Source organism: Ammospiza caudacuta, chromosome 5 (genome assembly GCF_027887145.1).
Source record: "Ammospiza caudacuta isolate bAmmCau1 chromosome 5, bAmmCau1.pri, whole genome shotgun sequence".
NCBI lineage: Eukaryota > Metazoa > Chordata > Aves > Passeriformes > Passerellidae > Ammospiza > Ammospiza caudacuta.
The window spans coordinates 63,811,979-63,826,896 of NC_080597.1; the positions used below are offsets into that span (position 1 = coordinate 63,811,979).

The following is a 14,918-nucleotide window of genomic DNA, read 5'->3' on the forward strand; positions in this document are numbered from 1 at the left end:
AAAGCTTACTACAGTCTATATTTGCCTACTTTCCATTTCTGAGCTTTTTAGGTGTTTGAGTTTTTTGTTTGATTTTTTTGTTTATTTGTTTTGGTTGGTTGATTTTTCTTGTCTTAAGAACATTCTGAAATAATACTGCCTCTTTAAGCCATGCTGAATTTCACCATACATGTTTACATGCAAGTGGTCATCTAGGTTTTGTAGCAATAATTTATATTCAGGATAACTTGATACCTACATGTATATTAGGAAAATTTATGCTAGGATGCACCAAGATTATTCAGACCCTGGTAATTATTCAGACGTGATAATTTGGTTGATTCATGATCAGAAAAAAATTATTTTTAGGATCCATCACTATGTACAATGTATGTATAGTTGTGGAGGTTATTAATTTTGGTGAAATGTAAACTTCTAAAAAAAACTTGCATGTTCCACATGAATTTTGTTAGAGACTTGACAGGTTTTTGTAAGGATGTCTTTCTTGCATGATGTTCTTGACCTTCACTTTGCAAGGGATGTCTTTGTTTTCACTTTTTGTTTTGTCACATATTTCTGAATCTGCTCTATCAGTATAAGCAATGCTCACAACCGCGTAATGAGAAGTGTAGCACAATACCTGTTTTAATTAGTAGTGGTGCTAAATAAATCTTGGAAATCATTTCAGCATAAACCCGAAAACCATATTTTTCAAAATTGGTTTGCTGATACAATTAGTTTAAGAATATCTGAGTATAAAATGTCCTATAGGTAGTTTATAATCTCAGATGAGTGTGGGACTTTTTTTCACCATGATTTAAAAGATTTTAAAGGTTTTTTGTAAGGTGTGATAAAGTACTAAATGTTAAATACGTAAGTAACTTCATACATAAGTAACTGTGTTAAGATGGTAGTTTGGGTCAAATTTTGATGCAGTCCTCTGGTTTTAGACTGTTAATGCAAATACATAATGCAGTTGTGTAACTCAGATGTCTTTATTTCTTTTCTTTACTTTTTCTTTCAGTCAGACATCCAGTATATTATTTATCTTTAGGTAACAGCATGCTTTATTTATTTTTTAAAACGGCTTCGTATCCATCCAGCATGCTTCCTGTTCCATACTCTTTTGCATTCAGAAACCATGTAAATAAAGGTTGCAGAAACTTTGAAGAGAGATCACTGGGTACCAGCTGGCTATGCTCAGTAGCAGCTGATTGAGCCCTTTGAGCTGTCTCTGTATCATCTGCCTCTCAAGAGCTTGAAACCAATGATACCAGCATAGCTCTTAAAGGTGATGTGATAAAGAGGATTCCCGAAATGAAAGCATAAATACCAATATATTAAAGAGATTTACTTGCTTCACTTTCAGTGTGACTAAGGATAAGTAAGGAAGCCTGTCTAAATTTAAACAGATGAATCTCCATCTCCCTTTCTAATTCTTCAATGTGTGCCTTGTGTGCCTGAACAAAGATGGAGGTATTGGATGAGCTGTTCTGTTAGAAAAAGATGTACACACGGAGGAAGATTGTAACAGGATTTTGGGTATATCATGAATATATAGTTCAAAGGCAGGCAAAAGGGTCACAAAAGACTACCTATATGACAGGAGGTGATATTGGCAGAAGTTTTATCTGCAAAGTGTTTGAGAGGAGTGATAAGGAGCTGAGTTGTGAACATATATTAAGCTTAAGTTTTCTGGAGAGAAAATCAAGAAAAGAAGCAGTACCATATGGAGGCAATCAGGAGTAGGTGGATGGATAGACATGCTTATAAGCCATTGCTGTGCAGATGCTAGTTAAGATGGTGTGAACAGATGACTTCATCCTCAAAGGGTAGATAGGGAAGAGTGGGCAAAAGGAGCCATGTGCAGGCACCCAGCATAAACAGAAAATGTGCTGTTCTTATACCTGTTTCTATATCAGTACAGATGGGAGAAAGAATTTGACTGGTATTTTGGCTTTTAGGGTAGTGAAAAGTGGGGTGAAAAGGTAATAAGAAGGTAGAAGTATCAGAGAACAGCAGGAGTCCTAAACCAGGAGACTGGTGATGAAGAGTTTCAGGTTTGAGAATGGCAGCACAAGGGGAAAGGAAGATCCAGATGGTAACAGAGAATAGACTATGAAGGGTTGAGGCTGCTGGGTCTGATGTGGGGGGAAAAGAAATGCAGAGAGGCAGGAGCTTGAATCAGAGTGGAGCACAAGGGTAATTTGGCATGTGCATGTAAAGGGACACTGGGTGCACAGGGGTAGAGATAATGGCAATTGCCATAACACACACCCCTGTAGCACTTCTCAGTTCAATTCAGGAGTCATAGTTGTATGTGAGAGTATATTTTTCTGGTTTGCTGAGGGGAGGAAATCCAGAAATTTGCAAGTTGTAGTGTATTTTTGGTCCTTTTATCTACTGTCTTACTTTCTACACAGAGAAGTAATGTCCCAACATTGGCTGCTAGTGCATTCCCTAACCATGGTAGGTCATCTCTAGATCTGAAGGTCAAAGCTCTGCTGTTTAGTTTATAAGATCACCTTGAATCAGTTTCTTGAACTGCAGTGCTTTAAATAAGCTTATTTTGTTAAAAAAGACTCATTAGGTTCAAAAGGTCAAGCAGGACCAAATGAAGTACCCAGTTCTAATGTTTTTCTATCAGAGTCCTTGGTTTTGGAGCTTTAGAATTCTTTTAATGTGTTTTATAGCTTAACTTTACATAAACCTACTGCAGGCTACTTTAACATCCAGATGTCATGGACCTTCTTCATGAAGATCTTTATTGGCACAGTTGTGAGACTGTGTCTGCTCACTTCCCTTGTTCTCTACATTATTCTTTTTTTCTTCCTGACTGTTTCAGCAACACTTTCTTTCCTTGTACTGCACATCTTGTTTCCTACTCTGAATATTGCTGCTCATTTAGTGACTCTTTAGAATTTTACTGCGTCTGGGTCTAAAAATGTCATCTGTTTTCATATTAGCAAGAGACTTGAGATCCTAACTCATACAATTTTTTTAGTGCCACATAGTGTCTTTAGAGCTCAAATTGTTTTAGAAAATGAATATTGTGTGGTTTTGGATATCCTGCCCTGGGATTGTTGTTCAGCATTATTTACATGGTGCATCTGCACAATTCCAGCTAGATACCTCCTCTGTACCTTTCATTTACCTACTCTGAGGAGTGCCATGCCCAATTCTAACCTAGCTCTTCTGAATATTTTGTGATTTGTATTTATTCTAGCAGTTTGTGAAATATATCTAAAATAGTTTCTTACCTTGTTGTATCTCAGTTTCCTCAATAGTCAGTTGCAAAGAGTTTTCTTAGAATATTGATGAAAATCCAGTAATTTCTATAGTACCAAGGGAAAAGAAGCAATGGATAATAGCTGTTTGAGTCTGGGAGTTGTACTCATGTGCCCTTGTTATGCTGAATTCGTAAATGTGTTCTGCTTTCTACCTGATACTGAAATTACAGCTTGCTGGTCTGGATCATGCTGGAGCATGCTTTTAGGGAAATGGTGACTCTTGACCCGTACACAAGATCTAGACATAAAGGTTTTTAGTCATAAAGGTTTTTATTATTATTTAGGAGTGATATAGTGAATAGATGACAAAAATTCTGTTAGAATTTGTAAATAGTACTATTCTGACTCGGATGGTAACATGGTCTTTTCTTTCTTTTGGTTCAAGTACTTTATTCTCATTTCTTTAATCTCTAGAGAACTGATCTAAGGCTGTTTCCTTTTCTGCAGCGAGGACTGGCTGCAGAAAAATACAAAAAATTCATTTTCTGTTCGGTGTCTTACCCTAAAGTTTATTTCTTTTTCTCCCTTACTATTGATTGCCATCTTGCTTTGTTTGGTCATTCTTATAATGACTTATTTAGGTTGGGTTTTGTGAGGTGTTTTTTTTTCCACTTTTCTGATATTCATGTTTCCCTTGACAGAAAACAGTCCTGCACATGGGACATTGTTGATCTCGGTTCTGCCGCTGTAGAATTACATCCCTGGAAAAATCTGGATTTTCCAGATTAATTGTATGTTGTTTCACTGTACTTCCTCTTGTATTTACAAAGATGAATACCTTTGGAAGCAGCACAAAGAAAAGTATTTTAAAATAGGCATAGAATAGATAATATATAAATTAAATATTAAAAATATAATAGTATATATATTTTGCATGAAATAAATATTTTATGTATTTTTATATATAATGTGTACATATTAATTTTCAAGATGCAGAGTTAATGATAGCGTAGCAGCTTAAGTATGGAAAAATTAACTACTTTTGTCATGGAATAAGAATGTATTCTAAGATTCCTTTGGGTCTGTATAACTGTTAGGCATAGGTTATTTGTTCTGTAGTATTCTATGTTAAAACAATTATTGACCTTTTCAGCACTAGAAGGTTCTGTACTCATGAGAAAACATGTAAGTTAGAGAATGCCCTTTAGCTATTAATACCGAACATGTATCTTGTTTTAGTTTTGCACAATGAGGTGATACCAAAGAAGAATTGCAAAACCGTTGCTGGCTGTCACTCATATGTAGGGAAGGCATCCTTTTTGTTTCATAGCAATAAATTTGGTGAAGTAGTACAGGTAAATCATGGTCCTAGTGCATTATTGCACAATTATTTAAACATTTTAGTAGAAATTAAAAAAATGCAGCGTCAGTTACGCTCAGCAGGGAAGTATGGCTGGTAAATTTAACAGTAATTTAAATAACATCCGTCTCACTCCGACTTTTCTCCATGGAGGTGTTTTTTTCCTCTAATATAAACATTCATAATGAGTGGTACTGTATGTTGTAGTAGTTTTTGGCAAAAGTTTAATTAGTGACTATAAATTTAATTATATTTTTTCATTTTTCTTCAAAATTGTAATGCTGCTATGAATTTGGTTTCTCCTTCATTACAGTTATGCTTTGACTATTCTGAGAACTTTAGACATTTCTGCTTTTGTAAAATATTCTTAGTTCTAAGTTGGTAATTGTTACTGAATTTTAGTGAGGATTTTCATTATTATGGAAAGGCTTTTGGAATTCTGACATTCTATATTTTGTATTGCTTTGAACATACAAATAAAAAAGGCACATGCTCGCATTGTGTGAGCTTTGTGAAAGCTTGCCTGAAAGAACATTCATTCCCAAAGTTGCAAAGTGGTTTAGCATAGTAGCTGAAATGTTCTGGAGCCCGAGTCCTGATGCTGTGTAGCTGTAGAATGAGGAAATACTGCCTTGTGGTTTGAAGTCCCCTGGATTGCTTACCTTTCTTTCATGCAGGTATTTTGCATGTTGGAGAAAGTTTTCAGTGCTGTTGCCTGCTGTTGGTTGGTGCCCAGCACCTCCAAGTCCCAGCTCCTGGCAGCTCTGTGTTTGTGCATTGCACAGCAGCCTCCGTGTAGACCTGTCAGGGAGTGTTCTGCCTGGCTGATTATGTTGCTTTGGATTGGGAGGCAGCTGAAGTTAACATGCAGGGTTGAAACTTCAGGATTGGGTTCAGGATTCTCTGTCAGATATTCTTGTTGTGAAAGTCATGAGTAGCCAGGTGTGCAGGATGGGCAGCAGCAGGAGCAGCACTAGCTGCCCTGTTACAATCCCCTCATGCAGGGGTTTGGTTACAGACCTTCCTGCTGCAATATCCTTTAAGTGGAATTGCTAATTTAAAACAAAATGAGAAAACAGGAAGATTTTCTCTAGAGTTGTTTATTCAGCAGAGATCATGGATAGACTTTGTTTCTAGTAATTTTGTAAACTAGAAAGGCGGTACCATTGTCTCTTAATTAAGAGAAAGTGTTCACCTGGTGTGCCTAGTGGTGAGCATTGTTCTAGCTGAAATTAAGAGACAAACCTTAGGATCTTAATTGCCCTGTAAGTAAAGAGTGAACACAACATGAATAGGTATCAGCTGTCATGTCCTTCAATTCTTTTAAGGCTAACACAGCAGTGTAAGGGTTACCACAAGGGTGACTTCATATGTGTCAGTCTCGATCAGGTAGCTGCTTGGGCTTGGCTGATTCAGTTTGGAAAGACTACAGAGTGTGTGAAAAGGAACTAGTACGCTTACTACCCTTAAAATCAAAGTTCAGTAACTCTGCATGTGACAGGAAAATACTTTGCCTTCTTCAGACAACAAAATAAAACATAAAGACGGTAGTTAGATTCCCCCCCTTGTTGTGAATGTCTGATATAAGCAGTTTAAAATATTGTCAGCCTCTGTGTTTGGTTCAAATGTCGGAAGTCCTCATCAGTCTGACAGTGGTGATATTCCACAAATTAAATTCTCAAAATCTGAAAAATTATATACCCTACGTTTTCTTGTCTGATTTTTTTAAATGATAAATGACTTGGTTGTTCCCTCTTTGCCACCTTGGTTCTTCAATTGTTTTTATGAGGTTGTTCAGGGAAACTGATAGAAAATCTGTTTATGTAGTGCCATAAAAAGACATGTGAGAGAAGTTTAAATAGTTTAATAAGCTATAATGATAAATGCATAATAACATGGAAATTGAACTAATTTAGTACAGTGTGTTGGCTTCACATTTCCTCTACTAAAAAAAATATTCATTTGATTGATGTGCATGTTGATCTAAATTTAGATTTGTGTTGGTATCATATTCAGTTTATTTTCGTTCTTCCTCTGTTGTTTGGGTTCATTCATTTTCATAATTTGTATCCGTAATATAGTTTAATTTTTTTATTGATTATTAAAAAACATCTCTTACTTTCTTAAGGGGAGAAATGAAAGAAAAATATAAACCCCTTCATATTTTCTGGGTTTTTAAAAAAAATGTATCTATTGTAGCTGTAGAATCTAAAATAAATACCTAAACTGAGTAAAAATGCATGCATACGCATGCATATGAAGAACTAATTTTGTCTGTGAAGCTCTCAAATATCAAGGATTTTTGTGCCTAAATCATAGTTTCAGTTTTTTTCCATCTTCTAAAGTATTTTTAACCTCACTGCATAATTGTTGTCTTTGAAATCACTTGCTGTAATACTGAAGCAAACCACAGCCTTTATGAAAAATGCTTTCATTTGCTGTTTTTTGGGAGAAGGCTGAGAGCAGTAGTGTCAGTGGTATGTCTGAGGAAGGGAATGCTGTTTTGCACTGTATATGGTTGATGTCTGGAGCTGGCTTTGCAGTCATTAGGCTTGAAGCGTAATGTTTTATTTTACTAATAAAATTGTGTGAAATTTAAAATGGCTGTTCAAGACGTTTTTATTGCGCCGATGGATGATGAGCAAATACAGGTTTGTGGAGAAAAAGCTTGTCAAATTCTTCAGCAGCCTTCACTTATGATCTAGGTAATCAATTAAAACATAGGTAGCATGAGTTGTAGTGGTAGGGGCTATGAAGTGTAGTCTGAATAGGAAAAAGGAGAAATGTTATGTGCATTATTTCTGGTACTTTTCAAAGTGAGAAGCTTCACTATTTCTAGGTAGGCTAGCAGCTCTGCAAAATAATACCTTGGGTTAGGAGCTCGTGGAGGAAATGTGGAAGGCGAGGAGTAGCAATAGCAACAACCCATCAACAGGAAAACCTTGTGAGTTATTACCTACTGCCTGCCTGTTACTGTGCTGTCTTTCTAAAAGAGAAATTGCCATTCTGACACAGGTAGAGGTCTTTCCTAGTTCTCATTCTTTCCACAGTAGATCTGGTGCCCAGTGAGAATTTATTCCCTCTGAGAGACAGCTGGATATGGAGAACATTATTAATCAAGCAAATTGGTTTTAATGCGAGGAAAGAATGAAAGGAGAGGAGAGCCTGCCCTTTGAAAGTGCTTACTACTTTAAACTTGCTGGTTGTTAGGCTTGAAATGTTTTTCTTTGAAGTTGCTTTATGTTGTAATGCCTTTTCTGTGGCCTTGCTGCTGAAGTAAAAGGAAAACTCAGCCTGCTCTGTTCCCCCCATGGCAGTTGGGTTTTTACCCTGCAAATTTTATATATATTCTTCAGAAACCTATTTTGTTTGCCACCATCAAAAAATTCTAGGCATTTACCTGTTTATTGGACTCTTGCTGTTACCCTGTTTAATACTCCCACTCTGAAATCTTGAAGCTGGGATTATCTCAATAAGCAATACAGGTCTAGGCTAGAATACTTCAACAGGGATTTTCCTATGTTGTTTGTGTGTATCTGTATGTAAGAACTCAGTGGCTGTTGGACTGTTGGTTGAGTGCAAACCTTGATAAATGTTGCAGGCTGTGTTGATAGCATTTGTGAGAGTATAAAAGCCACTCTCAGTAATTTCGAAGCCTGTAGGCAAAGCAGTTATTACAGTATACTTTGGGGCAATAAAGATTGATAGTAGACAGAGTTTTAGTTTGTATTCAGTACCCTTAATCTAGAGCGAATTTATATGGACAGTTAGAGATAGTATGGATTAACATTTAAACTAAGGATTTTAGCTTCTTTGCAATGTCCATGACCACAATGCCCGAGCGTTGTGTGTCTGCTTCATAGTTTCTGTTCACATTATTGTATTTTGTAGAACAACAATTTGGTTATGTCCTAGATCCCTAGCACAGATCTAGAAAGGCTGTCTGTATTTCATTTATCTGTCCAGTCTCTGTAATACAAAATCAATTTCTTTTTGAAGAATGCATGGACTGTAGAAATTTTCCACATTTATTCTCTTTGCAGATCTTTAAGCACAGATTTTTAATGACTAACTAGACTTGACAAAGTTAAACCAAGGAAATGCTTTGGAGTAATAGGGAGAGAATTGGGGTTTGAGTGGAAAAAATAGTTCATGTATCTGTCTCTCAAGATGTGAATTTTTTTTTTCTAAAATAAAGTAATGTGTTGGCAAAGTCAGAATATAAATTATTTCTTGTGCTAACTTTACTTTTATCTAAATTGCTTTAAGCCCTCAACTGCATTGGAAGAGGGATGGGGGGAGCAAAACAAACCTTCAGAAGATGCAAATAATTAATGAGATTTAAAAAAATGTATTGATGAAACAGTATAGAACTCTACTTCATCATCAATCTTTTCAAAATTAAACACCCCCCCACCTCTGAAGAAACAGGCCTTGCAGTATGCATAGATTATTAAACACAGGGCAAAAATGCAAAATTGCGTTTCACCTGTAATTTGACATTGAGAAGTTGTTGCTTCCGACATCAACTAGCAGGTTAAATTAAGTGTAAAGATGCTTCATAAATAAAACCTGTAACAAGCAGTACCATGCAGTTTAACAACAGTTAACCAAATCAATATTAGGAGTAGAACAAACTGGACATTATGCTTTTTTGTGTGGTACTTTGGGTTCTGCCATACTGACAAGAAACTGTTACTAATATATTAGGTGCCTTGTGTTGGTGCATTTCCCCTTTTGTCATTCTTGCCAGTGCCACCTTAGGTGTGCGTGATGTGGCAGGAGGAAGATGAAAAGACGCCTGTTGAGGATGAGCCAGGCATGGAGTTAGTTGCATGAATATTTGATGAGAACTAAAGGAGTCACACACAAGGACAGGGAAATGGTGAGAATTGCTGCAAGGGTGACTGAGCTGCTCTTCAGATTTATTTATATCAGCTTTCTTCATTTTCTTAATGATCTTTTGCTATAAATAGACAGAGGATGTTGAGTGTTGAATTTCATGGTCGCTTTTGTATGAAGCTGCTAAGAGCTTGACTTGTAACTCTGCTTTAAGTTTTGGATGTTTTGAAAAAAATTCTTCAGCAATATCAGTATTTCTTCACTTTGGTACCACAGTATAATTCTGTTGGGTACGATTGCCATGTATGGCAGTTGGCTGAATGGCACCCTGTGATCAGCTGGGCACAAAATTGCCTTGAGTAGATTTGATCCACAACACAAGGAAATGAGAATGGAAATGGGATTGATCCCAAAAATTCCATGAACCAGCAGCTGCAGAGGGAACTGTGGATTGTAGAGAGTCCACATAAAATTGCTAATCTGTAATTTTAAATCTTTGTTTAAATCTGTGATTACGATGCAAAGTTTTTCTTTCTGTGCTAGCCTGGAAGCATCTATATTTTCAAAGTATGTTTGAAGATTGCTGAGAGTTGCTAGATGTAGACACTGAAGAAATGAATTCACCAAATCACTAATCTTTTTAATTTTTTAGATTCTTTTTAGAAATACATCCAGCTGATACAATTTAATATTCTGGTTTTGTGCGGAGTCTTGGCTAATGCATCTGTTGAATGAATGAATAAATAAATGGAAAGAAATGCAGTTTTAATTCTGGGAAAACCTATTTTTATTTTTTTGCTTGGAAAATTGGCAGCAATATTCTACTCTAGGATAGCATTATTGGTTACTGACACAGTGGAATAATAGTAGCAGTTAGAAATACATGTGAATGTTGCTGAGTTTTATAGCTTGAGCTTTTATTATTTTTAAGTAATTTTAGTACCTGCAAAATAATGCAAGAAGCTGGATTCTCTTTTGACAAATATTACACATTCACAGGTTAATGTATAGCTTCCAGTTTCCATTGATACTATTGTCTAGTAAGTGCTTGTTAGATATCAAAGCAGTGAACAGTGTGAGCAGGTCACAGATTAGGTCAGCCTCTTCTTTGACAGGCTCAAGAAGGCAGCCAGGCAGCTATTGTTTTACCCTCTGAACAGAAAAATTTATTCCTTTGGCTGTGTTTTGGCTTTTGAATTGCCACTGAGTTAGTAATATATTTATTTGTTTTGATATTTGAATTATATTTGAACGTCAAATGAGAAAATTCTGTTACGCTACCTCTGGGAGAAGGAAATAATATCCAAATAGTTTTAATTACTATTAAAACCCAGCTCTTTGCTGTTTTGTTTAGCTGATACATACAGGGCTACTCAAAATTCCTGCTGTGTCCACCACCCAAGGCATTCTCAGCACTGTTCCAGCTCCTCTACCAAACCTGGGATTTTGGGGTGCTGACTTAGCTGGCACAAGACAGCTCTTGGTGCTCTTGAGGAAATCTGTGATTGCTCGACGTGATTAAAACCACTGTCACCACTGCCATGACAAGCAGTGCTCCATGTGAGCCTCACATGTGCAGCTGAACACTGTGTGCAGAGTATTCTGTAGCTCCTGTGATAGATGTACCATAGTTATATTTTGTATGGATGTGTGTGCATGTATAAAAATTATAAAATGGTTATAAAAATGACTTGATTCACCCAAGTGCTATGAATTACACTCTTTCTGGCAACAGAAACAATGTCATTTTTGAATTCTTCAAATGGAGATTCTCCAATGCATGATGCATTCTTCAAAGCGGAATCCTGTACCAAGGATTCTTGAAAAGGTACCAAGAAAGAATGGTGAATTTAAATTTAATCTCCTTAGCCCAGAGGCTTTTTAAAATAACCTTTTTACCATGGATGGGCATGCTGCAATGGCAATGGAAAAATCAGTTCAAGCTGTAGTTTGAATGGACAATTTTAATTTGAATGGACATTTTGACCCTTGTTTTATTAATTTTGACAGTGGAGATAATTTTCGCCCTCCTTCCCATTTAACAAAAGTTTTTCTTTCAACGTTTTTTCTGCTTAGAATTATCAGAAGTAGTATTATTATCTTTGAGGGCATTGGAAAGGAGAAAAGATGGACACAGATCTACTTAAAATCTCAATCTCTGATAAAATTTAGATTTTTGTACAAATGAAGTAATAGCATTCCTGTCTTTTTATATTTTTAATAGAATCATAGAATCATTAAAGTTGGGAAACACCTCCAGGATCATCGAGTTCAATCTTTGACCAAACACCACCATGTCAACTAAACCATAGCACTAAGTGCCATTTCCAGTTGTTTCTAGGGCACTTCCAGGGTTTGTGATTTTACCACCTCCTTGGGCAGCCTATTGCAATGCCTGATCACCTTTTCATTGAATAAATTCTTCATGATTTGCGATTTTCTTTTGTGTAACCAAACCAGTTCCTAAAGTTTAAAGAAATTATGGATTTAGAGTTGAAGGTATAAGAAAGCTCTTTTCTTCACTTCTCCCACGTTGGTAGATTGCCTAACTCTCCATTTCTAGTCATGGGTAGAAATAAGTCAAAGGGAAAACCAAACTGGGGCAAAAATAATTAATCAGCTGGGAATGGATGCAACATTGGACAAAATCCTGAGGTGGTATTAGGTAGGAGACAAAGAATGATATTTCTGTTATAACACTGTTTGCAGGACTTCTCTGGTTGCTGGGTTTAAGTGGAAATTTTTTTCTCGGACAAGTTACTTTGTATTCAACTTCTTCCCTTTATAAAAATGCTTAAAATGGTAGCCAGAAATGCTGTGAGATCTTAAGATGGGAACAATTTCTACCTTCTACGAGTTATTTAAAAATACAGTCTTTGTAATTTATAAGCAATTTTACAAACCACAACCTTACATCATGATTGAAAAGCAGTAGGGAAACTGATTTTGCTTCCAAGCTTCATGCATCAAATGCGTTTTTAAATATGAGAAAGGGCTGTAGCAATTGCATCTGAATATAGTATTTTCCTTTCCTTATCTGTTTAAAGCTGAGAATCATTGGCTGTGTAAATATTGATAGCTTTAAAGACCATAGGAAAAATTACTGTGAAAAACATAGTCTGGATAGACTCAAAATACTGCAATTTCAAGATAAGATTTTTAACAGAATCTGCTAAAGCTAATTTGAAGTAATTCTCCCTTAATAATAATAAAATATACAAGTCCCCATGGTGCCCCATCACCTTTGTGCAGAAAATGGCAGCAAGAAAAAAACTGCCACTGCTCAAAGGATCTTTAAAAATTACAATTGATTGAAAAAATTAACAGTGCATGTAACACATAAAATTTATTTCATTAAAAATTAACTTGTTTGAAACATAGACTACAGTCCTTCAGCAGTGCGTACAGAGTGATACTTTACTCATACTTGAAGAAGGAAACCTCTTAGTGCAAACCATTTTGTGTTGGTTGCACAACCATTGCAGCTGTACATGTTTTAAAATTATCTGAAAAATTGTATCTTCTCAGGCTCTTTTTAGGATTTCCTCGCTTGAACTTACATTAAAGTAAGCACAATTGAAGAAATGGTGGTGGAGTTACGCTCTCCCTTCTGTTAGTAATCTAGATATGATCTTTGATACATTAGGAAATATTAATTAATGCACTAGTTCCCATAACTACTAGAATGACTTCACTGATATCTGCATTAAGCTGGTGCTTATTATAAAAAACCTGTTTTTGTCGTTGATCGTGGTAATAGAAGAGACAAAATTATAATTCTGCTGTTGTGAATATAATAAATACTGCTCTTATCTGTATTACCAAGGCACACACATCTATCTTTGGTGGAATGTAAAGCACCATGCTGGCTTTCTAGTAAAATACTAAATATTAGAAGTATTTTCTTACTGGTGATTGCTGAACATGTGAATAAAAGAGATTTATGGATGGTAGGGTTTTTTGTATGTTTATGTGAAGTTTCTATCATACTGTTATGCCACACTTGAATATCTATGCCTTGAGTTCTTAGTGGAGTGATCTGGATCTCAGACTGAACAAACCAGGCTGAGTTTTGAATCAATTAGAGCATTTTTAAGTCTGGAGTTTATTTTTAGCCTTGAAGGGAGTTCAACAGGCAAAGATGTTTTACAGTTTCTACTTTATAACTATGTGTCATCTTGGACAAATCCTTTTTACCTTCATTCGTTGATGGATTAAATAAATTGGCAGCTTGCTTAGACAGAACCTAAGAAAAGCACAAAGAAAAGGCAATTCTGTCTTGGAACATTACGCTGCAGCCCTTTCACCTGCCTCTGAATTGCGGTGAATGACACTTCCTTCTTCCTTCTGATCTGAAGATTGATTTATAAAATAATAGTTTACTGTTCTATAGTAGCACAGAAATCAGGGTTATGAGGTTGGTTCAGAAAGAGGGTAAATGAAAAGAAGGACTGGTATACATACCTGTAGAAGGAAAATGGTTATGCTCCTTGGTTTCCCTGCATAAGTGATCCCACTTGAGAAGACACGAGTGCAGTGATCCCATTCTTAGAGAAGTTCTCTGAATTCCTGCTCAGAGAATAGGAAGTCATTGAAATCTTGAAGTTTATGGACTTGTGCTTCTGTTCCTAGCCCCAGTTTCAGGTTTGAAAGTCTGAGCTGTGAAAGTTTTGGTTCATCAGTTTGACAAATTCTGAAATGTTACTTAAAGCAAGTTGAGGTAGTTGCACCAGTGTATTATGTAATGTTATACTCAAAAACATTCCCCCTACCAAGGTAGTCAGAAGAAGATGGTTTATATCACTCTGTTGTAATGTATAATTGGTGACCTACTTTCATACTTTCTGCATGGGAACACAAAGAACAACACTATATTTATGTACTTTGAGATCTTCCTACACATTTCTCCATCCTTTCTTTCTTTAGGTTTTTCCTCCTCTTTCCTGTTCTATGCCCAGAAATTAGAGATTCAATGAAATAAAATGACTGAGGTTTTTTCATTTGACCAGGGTATAAAATATGCATAAGTTTCCATTAAATGTAATCCTAAATGTATATTTTCACATTTCTTTGAAAATAAGGATTTTTTTTTTTACTCATGTGTCTTTCATATACCTCTGTATTTGTCTGAAATTTAGGTTTTTGTATATGTGCCACATGATTTTTTTGTTTTAAGGAACTCTTTAGTCTTTTATTTAGTTTTTAGTGTTTTTTTTTCTTGGTAAGGGAGGAACTCAACTGTTGCATAATTGACTGTGAAAAATGTATTATTAAAACGGATACAGGGAAAATGCTGTTAGATGTATAGCTTAAACTAGACTCTTCTCCTTGCACTGACCTTTTCTACTGTATAATAAAACATACTATTCTAACCAAGTCAGATAGCAGAAAATTTTCCAGCAGTAATGTTTTTCAGATTCATGGCATCTGTTCAATTGGCATTTATGAAGCACTTGGAGATACTCAGATGAATGAGGCTCTGTTAGTGTATGTGTTAGAGGGCACCG

At 35.9% G+C, this 14,918-nt stretch overlaps 1 protein-coding gene across 3 annotated transcripts in view; it reads left to right on the plus strand.

Annotated features, from left to right (window-relative positions):
• Positions 1-14,918, plus strand: part of COG5 (component of oligomeric golgi complex 5) — a 175,769-nt gene that overhangs the window by 35,208 nt on the left and 125,643 nt on the right. The gene's annotated exons all lie outside the window — the stretch shown is intronic.